We start from the raw sequence: 13086 nt of genomic DNA on the forward strand, positions 1-13086 counted from the left end.
AGATTCTGACTGCCGCTGCCAGTGCAAAAAAAGAGGCCTCCTCTGCGATCGATGATCTTGAATCGCACGCATTGGGTATACCCATGATCACCAAATCTAAGTTGAGATGAAGATAGGATAAGGGAAAGAAAAGGTCAGGAGGTCAACATCGAAAATCCTGAACTATAGTGGACCCCCTTCACCTTAGTCATCCGGCTCCAAGCCCTCCGAGCGCCACCAGCGCATAACCCTGCTTCCCCCTTAACACGGAGCATTTTACAAACCTTCTTCTTGTCCTCAACTCTCCTGTTTACCCCAACAGCCCTACCTTCACCATTAGCATTACCACTGCAACCCACCATTCTACCGCCGTAAGTTGATGACCGACAATGGTTTTGGTTGGAAGCACCTCTGACCCCAACCCCAAAAATGATGCTTAATGAGACATCGCAGGCCGCAAACCCTCCATCACCTCCATGGCTGCTGATTAGCAGAAATGAGATCCCTCTTCTTCCAACAACAACAACTACTTCTATCTGAAACAACAACACTTCTTCAAACAAGCGATTTTGAGGTAGTAATGGAGCACATTGATGATATTATCATAACAGTGTCGCCACATCAAGAGAGGCGGTGGATCAACATGCAGCACAACATCTATAAAGTCCATATGCACCAGAGAATGAATGTGAGCGTAATCAAGAGTACTTCAACTTTCTCATCGCATATCTTCATGGTCCAATGGTGCCCTACATCTTTGGCAGAACTTAAATTTCGGAAGGAGCGCCTCCTGCACCACCTCAAATACCGCTTGATCCCCCTGCTTCTCAACCTTAATATTTTACACTTTCTTCCAATACGATTTTTTTTTTTATGCGGCCATTCTTTATTTGTATTCATTCATTTATTATTTGTAAAGAATCAAATTCTTTGACTCTTGTACAGGCAATGTAGAAAATTTTGTAATGCGTTCATTTGTAATTTATTTGTATACTTTGTTAATGTCAATAAATCAGAGTATACATTCACTCCACTTTTTGCCTGTGCCTCTTTCTTTATCTTCCTTTGCTAATTTTTGTGACATTCTAAATTCCTTATTTTTACGATCTTCATTGTGTTGCTTTGATGTATTACATGTTTATACTTAGAAAACATTTCCCATACTTAGTAAATTCGGACTAACACTTAGTTAATTCTTAGTTAGCAGTACTTTACCTTTTATCTTTCAAAGTTCTGCTCAAACCTTCTTTTTAAAATTTTCTTCTAAGTGTTTATCTAGTCTCTCCAAATAACGCAAATAGTATGGAGACTTTGGTCATTTTAAATTTACGAGCGGGGGGAGGTCTGAGTAGATGGATCAAGATTATTTATATCTTAAGAAAATGTGTCCATTTTCAATTAAAATGAAATATATCACTATATATATATATATATATATATGCATATGCAAAACTCCAATGTCAGCGCAAGGGAAAACTTCAAAACTGTCCCAACCTGATAAGAATTTAGTTGTGAAAGGAGCCTGCTCGTAGTTGGATGTTCGTATGAGTTGAGTTGAGTGCTTAAGTGAAGAAATCCGGGAAGAAGATGAGATAAGGCTGAGAGGTGAATCTCAGATCTAACGTGCCAAACACCCAATTGAAAGTTGTGTGCAAAGATCCCTGCTACCGGTGGAGCAAGCCTGAGAGGGAAGCTCTTCCTACCATTAAATCCATCCTATCCGGCAAGCAAATCTCCATCGAATCAGTGCCAAGACATTGGCAATTGTTTGTATTTGTTCTATCCCTTTCATCTTTGTATTTCACTGTTTCTTTACCTCTGCATTCACACCATTTATCAAACGCTTAATAGAGATATTAAATGTTTCGATAGCTTTCATTTACCATTTTCTGTCTATTTCCGTTCACCCGTCAATCACGTTCTCCATGATGTCTTCCTAATTCCCTGATAAGTAATATGAATTAACTAAGTACTTAATCTGTGTTAAAGATATAAAATGCGTTTAGCTAAGGCATGCTAAACGGTATCTTCACCTATGAGAGCAGAAGTGAAGATGCCATTCCAACCTATCAAGAGAAGGTCAGAAGAATGCGTTAACTAAAGCGAGTAGTACTTTCAGACATGGAAGCAACCTTGCGTTCATTACGTTAGTCTCTGTTTCACCACAGACATGTGAGAGCGCGGCCGATCACTGAAAGGTGTATGCCGAGAGAAGAGCGGAACAACATTTGTAGCTTCAATGCAATTGAGAACTTGCGTTGTTTATATTATTTGTCTTTCTCTAATCTGTTCATAAGACTTGCTGCCGCATTCCACGTCTTTGCACAGCTTTCACAGCCAGCCTTGACCCCAGCATCTTGTACATGAAGTCTGTATCTTGTATCATCTAGCTTAGGTTTATTGTATTTCATTTTATTATCGCATCTTTACTGCTTTACTTTATTTTATCGCAATTTATATACCTATACAAACACATTTTTAAAGATTGAAAACCTTGTCGCATATATCATGAACATACCACAATAACCTAAATCAGTCCCCGTGTTCGACCTCGGATCACACCGAGAAACTTGCGGTACACTTGGTTCCATTGTAAGGAAACTTGTGACAACGCATGGCATACTAACGTCCATAATTAACGTATATTTAGAAGTAGTATCACATCATTTCGAGCATAGAACATCATCAATCTTACCTATTAAACTTGAACGCTGCAGGCAATCAACGCAAGCTTTAGCTCAATGAGCTTGAGGAATGGCGATTGAACGCATACGAGAACAACAAGCTCTACAAGGAAAAGATGTTGATAAATCACTGATAGGTATGATTGATGATGTTCTATGCTCGAAATGATGTGATACTACTGCTAGATATAAATTAATTATGGATGTTCATGTAGTATACCATGCGTTGTCACAAGTTTCCTTATGATGGAACTAAGTGTAATTCCACCGCAAGTTTCTCGGTGTGATTCGAGGTCAAACTAAGGGACTGTTTTAGGTTATTGTGATATGTTCATGATATATGCGACCAGGTTTTCAATCTTTAAAAATGTGTTTGTACAGGTATATAATTTGCGACAAAATAAAGTAAAGCAGTAAAGATGCGATAATAAAATAAAATACCATAAACCTAAACTAGATGATACAAGATACAGGCTTCATGTTACAAGAAGTTGGGGTCAAGGCTGGCTGTGAAAGTTATGCAAAGATGTGGAATGCGGCAACAAGTCTTATGAACAGAATAGAAAGAGAAAGATAAATAATATAAATAGCGCAAGTTCTCAATTGCGTTGAAGCTAGAAATACTGTTCCGCTCTTCACTTGGCATAAACCTTTTTGTGATTAGCCATGCTTCTACATGTCTATGGTGAAACAGAGAATAACGTAATGAACGCAAGGTTTCTTCCACGTCTAGAAGTACTACTCACTTTAGTTAATACATTCTTCTAACCCTCTCTCGATAGATCAGAATAGAAACAAACATGTTAAGTACTTGTCGCCTGGCATGCCTTAGCTAAATGCATTTTATACCTTTAACACAGATTAAGTACTTGTTTGATTCATATTAACTATCAGGGGATTAAAAAGACATCATGGAAAAAATGATTAATAGAAGAACGGAAATAGACAGAGAATGGTATATGAAAGCTATCGAAACATTTAATATATCTATTAAGCATTTGATACATGGTGTGTGAATGAAAAGACAAAGAGAAAGTGAAATACAATGATGAAAGAGATAGAACAGATACAACAAGTGCTAATTTTTTGGCACTGATTCGATGGAGATCTGTTTGCCGGATAGGATGGATTTGATGGTAGGAAGAGCTTCCCTCTCAGGCTTGCTCCACCGGTAGCAGAGATCTTTGCACAGAGCTTCTGATCGGGTATTCGGCAGGTTAGATCTGAGATTCACCTCTCGGCCTTATCTCGTCTTCTTCCCAGATATCTTTAATTAAGCACTCAGCTCAGCCTTTTCTCTCAACACTTTAGTAACAATTCCCCTCGTATCAAGTGGCATAACTTTTCTCTGAAATCTATGGGGTATTTATAGGTGCAAGTCTTTGACTCCGGCCTTGTGGTCCCCACTGATGGTTATGGTAATTCCAAAGATGGAGGGATATTATTTCTTCTGTTATGCAATCAGACCGTCAATTCTACACAACCGTTAGTTGTACACGTGTTTCAATCCTCCACTTTTGCGTTGTTCAGCTGCATTTTTCGATTGTAACTTCGCATACGGTGTTGTTTTTATTACCGCATGCGGTTGAAAGTCAGCTCTAGATCGACTATCGCATTGTACCGTCATTGCGGTAATCGTTTCTTCATTGTTGATTGATGGGCGCAATGTGACAGAGATGCNCATTGTACCGTCATTGCGGTAATCGTTTCTTCATTGTTGATTGATGGGCGCAATGTGACAGAGATGCGTTGATCAGTTTCTCGTGAGCCTTGAGGGCAAGTGGTGACTTGGTTTCTTGCAAAATAGAGTAAAACTCGGCTTGTCTTCCATCTTTATGGCGTTAGTGGGTGTAATTGCAATCATTTATAATTATTGTAATTCTAAGCTAATCTTCATACAATCGGCGCATATTTACTAACTTTTGGTCGCAATATCTAGATAAGGTGGCATAAATAACTTGTATTTCTACAAGTTATCAAAAGACCAAACATTAGCTTGACCAACGCATTAGTAAGAAAGAGTTTGTTGTTGGCCAAAAAGTTTTATTATTCAATTCACGATTGCGTTTGTTCCCAGGAAAATTAAAGTCAAGGTGGTCAGGACCATTCATTATCAAAACAATCTTTCCCCACGGAGCAGTAGAGCTGACGCGGGAGGATGGCACAAATACATTCAAGGTAAATGGGCAAAGAGTTAAGCCCTATTTTGAAGATGGTGTAGAACGGCAGAAGTCATCCCTCGTATTACGTGAAGCCAACTGAGGCTTGTGTCGAAGCATCCCTGCGTTCACATCGACACATATTCCAGGGATGCTTCTTCTACCTTCATTTCTTTTGTATTATGTATTTTATGACTGTGTTTATGTTTACTCTGATTGTTTGCTTGTTTTTGCGTTATGTTTTAAGTTGATTGATGATTGTTGTTGCTTTCTTATTTAAGAGATTTATTTAATTTAAATAAAAAAATTGTACAACCGAAAGAAGCTTAGGATGGGAATAAAACTAATGCAAACCAAAAGGACGCATCTCAAAAACACAAAGCACTCGATTGCCTAGAAACCCTAGGCACGTCCTTTCGTCTGCGTAATAAATGATGATGTCAGGCGCCGCCTGACATCACCTCGTCCTCTCTCACAGGCATATAAAACGCGCACTCTTGACATTCTCTCTTCTTCCACCTCCTTCAACCTTACTTCGCGAAAACCCTAGCTCCTGAAGCTTTACCGCCCTTCGATCAAATCTGCTACTCCGATCAGCCTTTAACAACAATGTCTTCAGCATCTGACAACCAAAACCAATCACTAAACTACAGAGGCGGGTCGCCGGTAAGTTCCTTTTCATCTTCTTCTGCTTCAATGTCACCCCCTTCAAACCCTCGCCGAATCTCAAAAACTCTCTTTCCGACCAAACCTTCGCACAGCGGACCTTCCTCCATATCCCAGTGACCATCTCAGTCAAAACCCATCGAAACCACCACAAATCCGAAATCCTCTAAAACCCACCAAAAACCCAAAACTGCCACCAAACCTAAACCTAAAACTCCCACCAAACCAAGGCAGCAGCGACTCTTCTACCTCTGCAGCTGCCAAGAAGCCCTATACACAGCCCACCCCACCATCGTTTATTTCGAATATTATGTCGTTGGGTGCGACGCATGACCCTATTCCCGCCCATCTCCATACTGCACCATCGCCCGTCGTGCGACCACTTCCCCCCTTATCCATCCAACCCTTACCCATCATTTACCCCATTAAAGCAGAAGGAGTTAGCCAACCCCTTCAGCCACATTCACCCATTATCATTTCATCTCCTGGGTCGCTGCATACCCCATCCAGCATCCCACCAATCACACCCCTCAGACCCAGCTCTGATAGTCCTACGTCAGAGCAAAATAGCATGGAACTTGTAGAATTGGCTCGAAGAGACGAGCAATAAGTTTTTGGAGCAATTTTGGTAAGTTTGAATTAGGGACAAGTCAAAGAGGAACAAGTGATGCGTCCCGACCCAACCGATGCATCACTTGAAATTGATGAAGCGGAGTGTTATGCGATGATGCTTGAAGCAGAGTTGGAAGAAGAAGAAGAGAGAGAAAGGGAAGTTGGCCCGGACGCATCGCAACCTTGCCAATCTGACGTGGATGAAGGGCCATCGAAAGGAAAGAGAGTGATGAGAAAAAGAAAATTAATTTTGGAGGATGAAAATGAGCAGTTCGCATCTGGTCCTGAGGGTGCAACGCATAAGAGCTGTTCAAGGTCTAGAGTGTTGGAAAAGAAATTGAAGTGGTACCAGTCTGCACGACAGGGGCGAAGGAAGTCTGCCCTCCGAAAAGAGTTGGAAAATGAATTAAGGGAGCTGGCATGGGAAGCCAAAGCACATGAGGTGGGCAAACGCAAGGTAACTGTCGTGTTACCTAAAAAGCCCAAAGGGAGGAAGCGCCAATTTAGTGACATCATTGCTGAGAAGGGCTTCTTCTCCAAATGCAACCCATTACTGCCATATATAACCGAAACTGTGAACGCAAGGGGCTAGGGTCAACTATGTGTTAAGCACACGAGGATTTGGCCCAATCTTGTCTGCCAATTTTATAGTAGTGAGTTTGATATGAAGAAAAATATGGCGTCGTTGATGGTGTTTTGGTGCGCTTCTCACAAAATTAATGAAGTGTTCAACATTGCATGCAACCTGGACGCAGAGGGAAATCGCATCTTGGAACATCCAACTCCAAGCCAGATAGAAGATGCGTTAAGATTAGTGGCCAAACCTAAAAGCCTGTCTCTTATACACATCTAGATGTGTATAAGAGACAGGATCTGTGCGTTGTGTGAACGCAGGGGCATTCCTCTAGGGGATGATTATGAGGAAATCGATGGTCTGATGGATGTCAAGTTAATCAGGCGTCTGCTTCACGGTTCGCCGCACCAGCCTGCCATACCTCGCAAGGATGCAGCAGCAAGACCTCGACCCTCCCAACACGCCTTCAAAAGAAGACACGTCTGGGTAATTGAACACGGCAATGAGGCTTCAGAAAATGAAGATTACGAAGTGGGGCATGCGTTTACTGATGAAGAAGCACAGCCAGACTTAAACATCCCTCTCTCAAACTAACCTTTGGCCTCGCAAGAAGGGATTCTTGATCCAACGCAGCACGAGACTACCAATTTAGATCAAGAAATCCCTAGTCCTCTTCCTTCGCCCTTACCAGCTCCAATTCCAACTTTTGTACCTCCTCCAATTATTTTTAAACCAACTGGGTTAGGGTCAAGTGTGGGGATACGAATATGTATGTTTTTGTTATGTTGTGTATGTTTTGTATCGCTTATGCACACTACTGATGGATGAATCATACAAATTCATGTTTCCATAAACTTGTAATGAAAGAATTATTATTAATTTTATCTTTAAGCATATGGACAATGATGAATATGAATGTAATACAAGTTCATGTCCCCAACTATTGCGCTAATGACTGAATGAAAGTGCTCTATATGCACTCAAGTGCTTTGCGATAAAGATATTATGCAATACTACATTCTAAGTGTATACATTGATAGTGATATGCTCGTAGTATGTGATGAAGTAGTGTGTGTCACAAGTTTCCTTGTGCTGAAACCAAGTATAATTCCAACGCAAGTTTCTCATAATGATCTAAGGTCGAACACGGGGATTGTTGTCGTTAAATGCGATACTAATGTGATATATGCGACCAATTATAATAAAGAATAAAGAATTTTGGTTTGTGTAGAAATATAAATTGCGCTGAAAGTAAAAATGCGTTGATAAAGTAAATTCCTAAACTACTATAATACAGGGGATCGAGGACTGGCTGTGAAGTTGTACAAAAGAATCTATGAATGCGATGGCAAGTCTTATGAATGAGGCAGTAAGAGAATGAGTAAAGAGTAAAAACATCGCAAGTTCATCAATCGCGTTAAGGACGCAACTAAGGTTCCGCTGTCCCTTAGCGTACACCTTTCAGTGATCGACCGCGTTCCCATATGTCTATGGTGAAACAGAGATGAACGTGATGAACGCAAGGTTGTTTCCATCTCTGGAAATACTTCTCGCTTTAGTTAACGCATTCTTCCAACCTTCTCTCAATAGGCGATATAACATCTTCCCTTCTACTCTCATAGGTGAAGATGCCGTCGAGCATGCTTTAGCTAAACTTAATTGATTACCTTAACATAGATTAACTCACTCGCTTAATTCTCCCTTTTTACCCAGGGGATTAAGAACACATCATGGAGAAAATGGATGACAAATGTATGGAAAGGGACAGAGAGATGATAATGATGATGATGATCACATTTAATTCTAAATATAAGCGTTTGATACATGATTGTGAATGAAAGATTAAAGAATATGAACACATAAGATGAATTAAAGAATAGAAACAAATACAGAAAGAGTGTCAACATCTTGACATAGATCCCGATCGGAGACTTGTGCTTGTCGGTGTATGGATGTAATGGAGAGGAAAACGTCCCTCTCAGGCTTGCTTTCCCCGTAGAATTGACCTTTTGCACAGAGCTTCAGCTTCGGGAATCAGAAGAATTTCTTGCTCGGAGACTCACTTTTTAGCCTTGTCTCGTAGTTCTCCCGGATTTTCTTTGTAAAGTCTCTTCAGACCAGCCTTCTCCTTTTTTCCCGTATGTTAAAATAAGCTATTTATAGACAATACCTTGGCTCTTTGAATTTTTGGTCCCACTGTATAATTCTGATAATTCCTTCCATGGTGTAATGGAAAATTCCTCTCTGTTCCACGATCAATCTGTCAAAATTGCACAACGGAAAGCTATACATTGTCAGAATCGTCCGCGAATGCGTTGCTTTCTACATCTTTAATCGATCGCCGCATGCAGTGTTGTTTTTTATTACCACATGCGATTGAAATGCGTTGATCTCTAGAGTCCATGATCGATCGTTGCATGCGTCGTCATTGCGTTGATCATTTCTTCGTTCTTGATTGATTGGCGCATGCGATGTAGATGCATTGTACATTTTGTCTTCGAGCCATTAACGCATGCGGTGACCTATTTCCTGCAAAACAGAGACTGAAACATTCTATTTCGCCATCGCAATGGGGTTAATGGATGCGTTTACGACATTTCATAATTTTTGTATTTCTCAGCCAATTCTAATACTATCGATGCAACTTTTCTCTCTTTTTGCCGCAATATCTAAATAAAACAGTGCAAATAACTTGTATTTCTACAAGTTATCATTAAGCAACGCAGAAATCTTTAAGACCCAGTTGAAAGAGCCGAAGAGCCAACACCGCCACAACCACGCTTTGATCTTAACGAGTTGAAAACTTTCATTAACAATCAACTCAGACCACTGGCTGCATCCATTGAAACACTTCAACAGCAAAATAGGATTCTAAGGGATAACATGTGGCAACAAACAAGAAGAATGCAGGACCAGTTCGTCTATACAACGCAATATATTAATCAGGTCCTGTTTGGAATGTTTGCCTTGCCACCACAGGAACCCTCTACGCTTCATGGATGAAGACCCTGTAGAAGAACGCAAGGATGATGCGCCAACTTAATAAATTTAGGGGTGTTGGTTACTTTGTTTTATTTATTGATCTTTTGTATTTGTTTGTTATGTTTTTTTATTCCATTACTAAGTTATCCAATGAAATGAATGAAATTTTTATTATTTTTCATCCTTGCGTTTGTCCTTAGCATACCTTTTTTGTTCTTTAGCTATTTTTTTCTCGTCTTGTGCGTTGTTTTACCTCAATGATATTAGTAATATGAAATTTATAAGTACAGAGTAGCCTTTAGGAAAATCAACAAATCCTGAACTTTTCTAAAAAGTCAACATGTTTTCTTTCTAACGCATGCAAGCTCTAAATCAAAACTCCTTTCTAAATTCTCGAAGCCTTTTCAAAATTTTGTTTCTCTTTTAGCAATGAGGATTTAGCTGATCTCCAAAATTTGGGGGTGAGGGAAATTCGAGTTAAAACGCATTCATTGAGTACATCAAAAAGAAAGGAAACAAAATAGAAAGATGTTAAACGCAAACTCCTTTGTCAATACTCAAAGAAAACCTCAAATTGGCATGAGTTAAAAATTGGAACAGACACTTAGCCATAGTTGGATGCTCGTATGACAACCGTGGGGGCAAGCCAAAACGAAGTTAAGTCTCCTAGACCAATGCGTCCCAAAACTCCGTTATCTAGTTTAAAGAAGTTGTATCTTGAAATGCATGCATGCTAGATATGAGTTTAGTTGTGAAGGGCTCTCACCCGTAGTTGGATGCTCGCATGACCCGTGGAGGCAAGCCAAAATGCAAATGGGATACCTGGAACAACGCATGGGTAACCCAAAATTTATACTTTTTCTTTTAACCGGCATCTGTTTATAAAAAAAAAATAAATAAATAAAAATAATAAAGAGAGAGTAAGAGTATCTAACGCATTGCTGGTTTAGAAAAGACGATAATGTTTTGAGAAACGAAAGGAGTTGTTGACAAAAGGCTTGTTGCACCTGAAATAAAACATTCTTCCTTTTAGAAAAGAATCAACTTGTGTTACATTTTCCAAACTCCAGTCCCAAGCTTATAAGTGAATATGATGAGAGGTGAACCCTGCACACTAAAGACAATGGAGATAACAAAGAATTATTTGTGGAATGCTCGAGGACAAGCATTGTTCAAATTTGGGGGTGTGATAACTTGTAGAAATACAAGTTATTGAGCTTAAAAGTTGAAACAATTAGGGTCTTTAATGATAAAATCTCATCATTTTTAGAGAAAACGCATGGAATTACTCGAACACTATCAAACTCATGCAAAAGAATGTTTATTGCTAAAATACTATGGCACTAACGCATGATATTGCAGGATCTCAACAAATATTCTAAGTGTCGCAAGCAAAGTCTAACGCATGGGGCATGCGTCGGAGGGATTCAATGCAAGAAAGATTCATTGATTCAGGTTGTTTGCATTAAATCAGCACTTGCAAGCATGGGCATCTACAGTAGGCAGATCTGAAAAGCATTTGAGTGTCAAGCGGCTGACCAGGGTATGGAATTTAATGTTGCCCATCATCAAGTTGGAGAAGACTGACGCTTATAAAAAAAAAAAAAAGAAATCCCACTAGATGAATGGATCTTTTTAGCTCATTGCATAAATCTAAAATTTTGAGACCTTAGCTGTGCTGTGGTGACAAGAATAACAAGAGGGAAGAGAACCACCACCATCGTCGATCAAGGAGCAGAGAAAGCTAAGCTCGAGAGAGAACTTTCTTCCAATTCTTCCACAAGTGGTTGTACATGAACTAGAATTGAGCCTAAGAGGACAAGAGATTGTACTTTGCGGCTTGACTCCTTTCATTTCATCTTACTTATCGTTGTCATCATCTCATTTGATTAAGTGCTGGTTTTGTAAAGACAATCAGTTTCTTTATAAATTCACATATTTGATCTATCTTACTTCGCCACTGTTTATTTCTTGTTTTATGTTGGATGCATCTATAACTTCATGCAAAATTCCATTTCGAAACGCTTAAACCAACTAAATCAATTAGTAAAAGCAGCTTTAGCTTAAATTATTTAAGAGAATAAGTAAGCTAGCATTAAGTTAGAAACGCTTAGTACATTAGAGATAGACGCACTGGTGTTTTATTGCATCTTGTGACTAACACATACATCCTAGAGATAGGTATTGTATGACATTCGCATTGAGAAGTGCCGAATAGAAGTCTAACACATAAACGGAGATAAGCAAGTCATCTCATACGCATCATATTCTTGTTTGTGTACATCTAACTTAGATCGACGCATATCATTTGCATCAAACTCCATTTTCACACGACCCCTTATTCTCTACTTGACCCTTTTGTATCTTCTTGTACGCACACAGCAGCTTAGTGTAAATAACTCATTTCTACATTCACTTAGGATATTTCTACAATAGTTACAACGCAAGGTCTGCATTAGCTTTAATCTGAATCCCTGAGTTCGACCCTGGACTTACCAGGAACCCGAGTTGGATTTATACTTGGATCTGATTCAGGAAAACTTGAACGCTTATAGAGGAATGTCATGCATCCTATTGCACATCATTAACGCATCAATGCATCATTCACATTTACACTTATTTTTCCAATTACCTTATACAATACAATTCTAAGCTCGAACCATGAAACCAACGATCAGGTAGGGATTTTTATTACACAAAAAAAAAAAAAAACTAGCATCCAAGCCTCTACCTTCTATCTAACTTCTCTCTAGAATTCTCTACCATTTTCCTCCTCAAAAATTCTTGGAGACCACTCTTTCAAGTTCTTTGAAATCCTTGAGAATAGCCAAGATAACTAGGGTACATCCAACTATAACTAACTAGACCTGCAAATTTTGCTTCATAGGGAAAATCGATTGCTAGGTGCACTATTACGTTAAAAAATGATGGTAGAAATATTTTTTCTAACTTACAAAGTATAATTATAATGTATCTTTGTAATCGATCCAAATCCCCTATAGATATTGTTTTTGCACATAGATCAAAGAAAAATTTGCATAACTCAACGACAACAGTGGGCACGTCTTTTTTCAAGTATGCTTGAACACCAATTGGAAGAAGCCTCTGAAGCAGAACATGCGAGTCGTGAGTTTTTAGCCCCCATAGCTTTCCATCTTTCTCACTCACACATATTGATATATTGGATAAAGACCCATCAGGAAATTTAACTAATTTCATCCACTTACAGAATGCAACCTTGTCATTAGTAGTCAATGTGTATGCAGCATGTCGCTTTACAACTTTGTCTCCTACCTTTGCAGGTGTAGTTCTTTTCGTATATTTAGATCTTCTAAATCCAAACGAGCATTAGTTGTATCCTTATTCTTTCCCTCAATATTTAACAATGTGCCTACCAAATTATCACAAATATTCTTTTCAATATGCATAA

Source organism: Benincasa hispida, chromosome 6, assembly GCF_009727055.1.
Source record: "Benincasa hispida cultivar B227 chromosome 6, ASM972705v1, whole genome shotgun sequence".
In the NCBI taxonomy this organism is placed as follows: domain Eukaryota; kingdom Viridiplantae; phylum Streptophyta; class Magnoliopsida; order Cucurbitales; family Cucurbitaceae; genus Benincasa; species Benincasa hispida.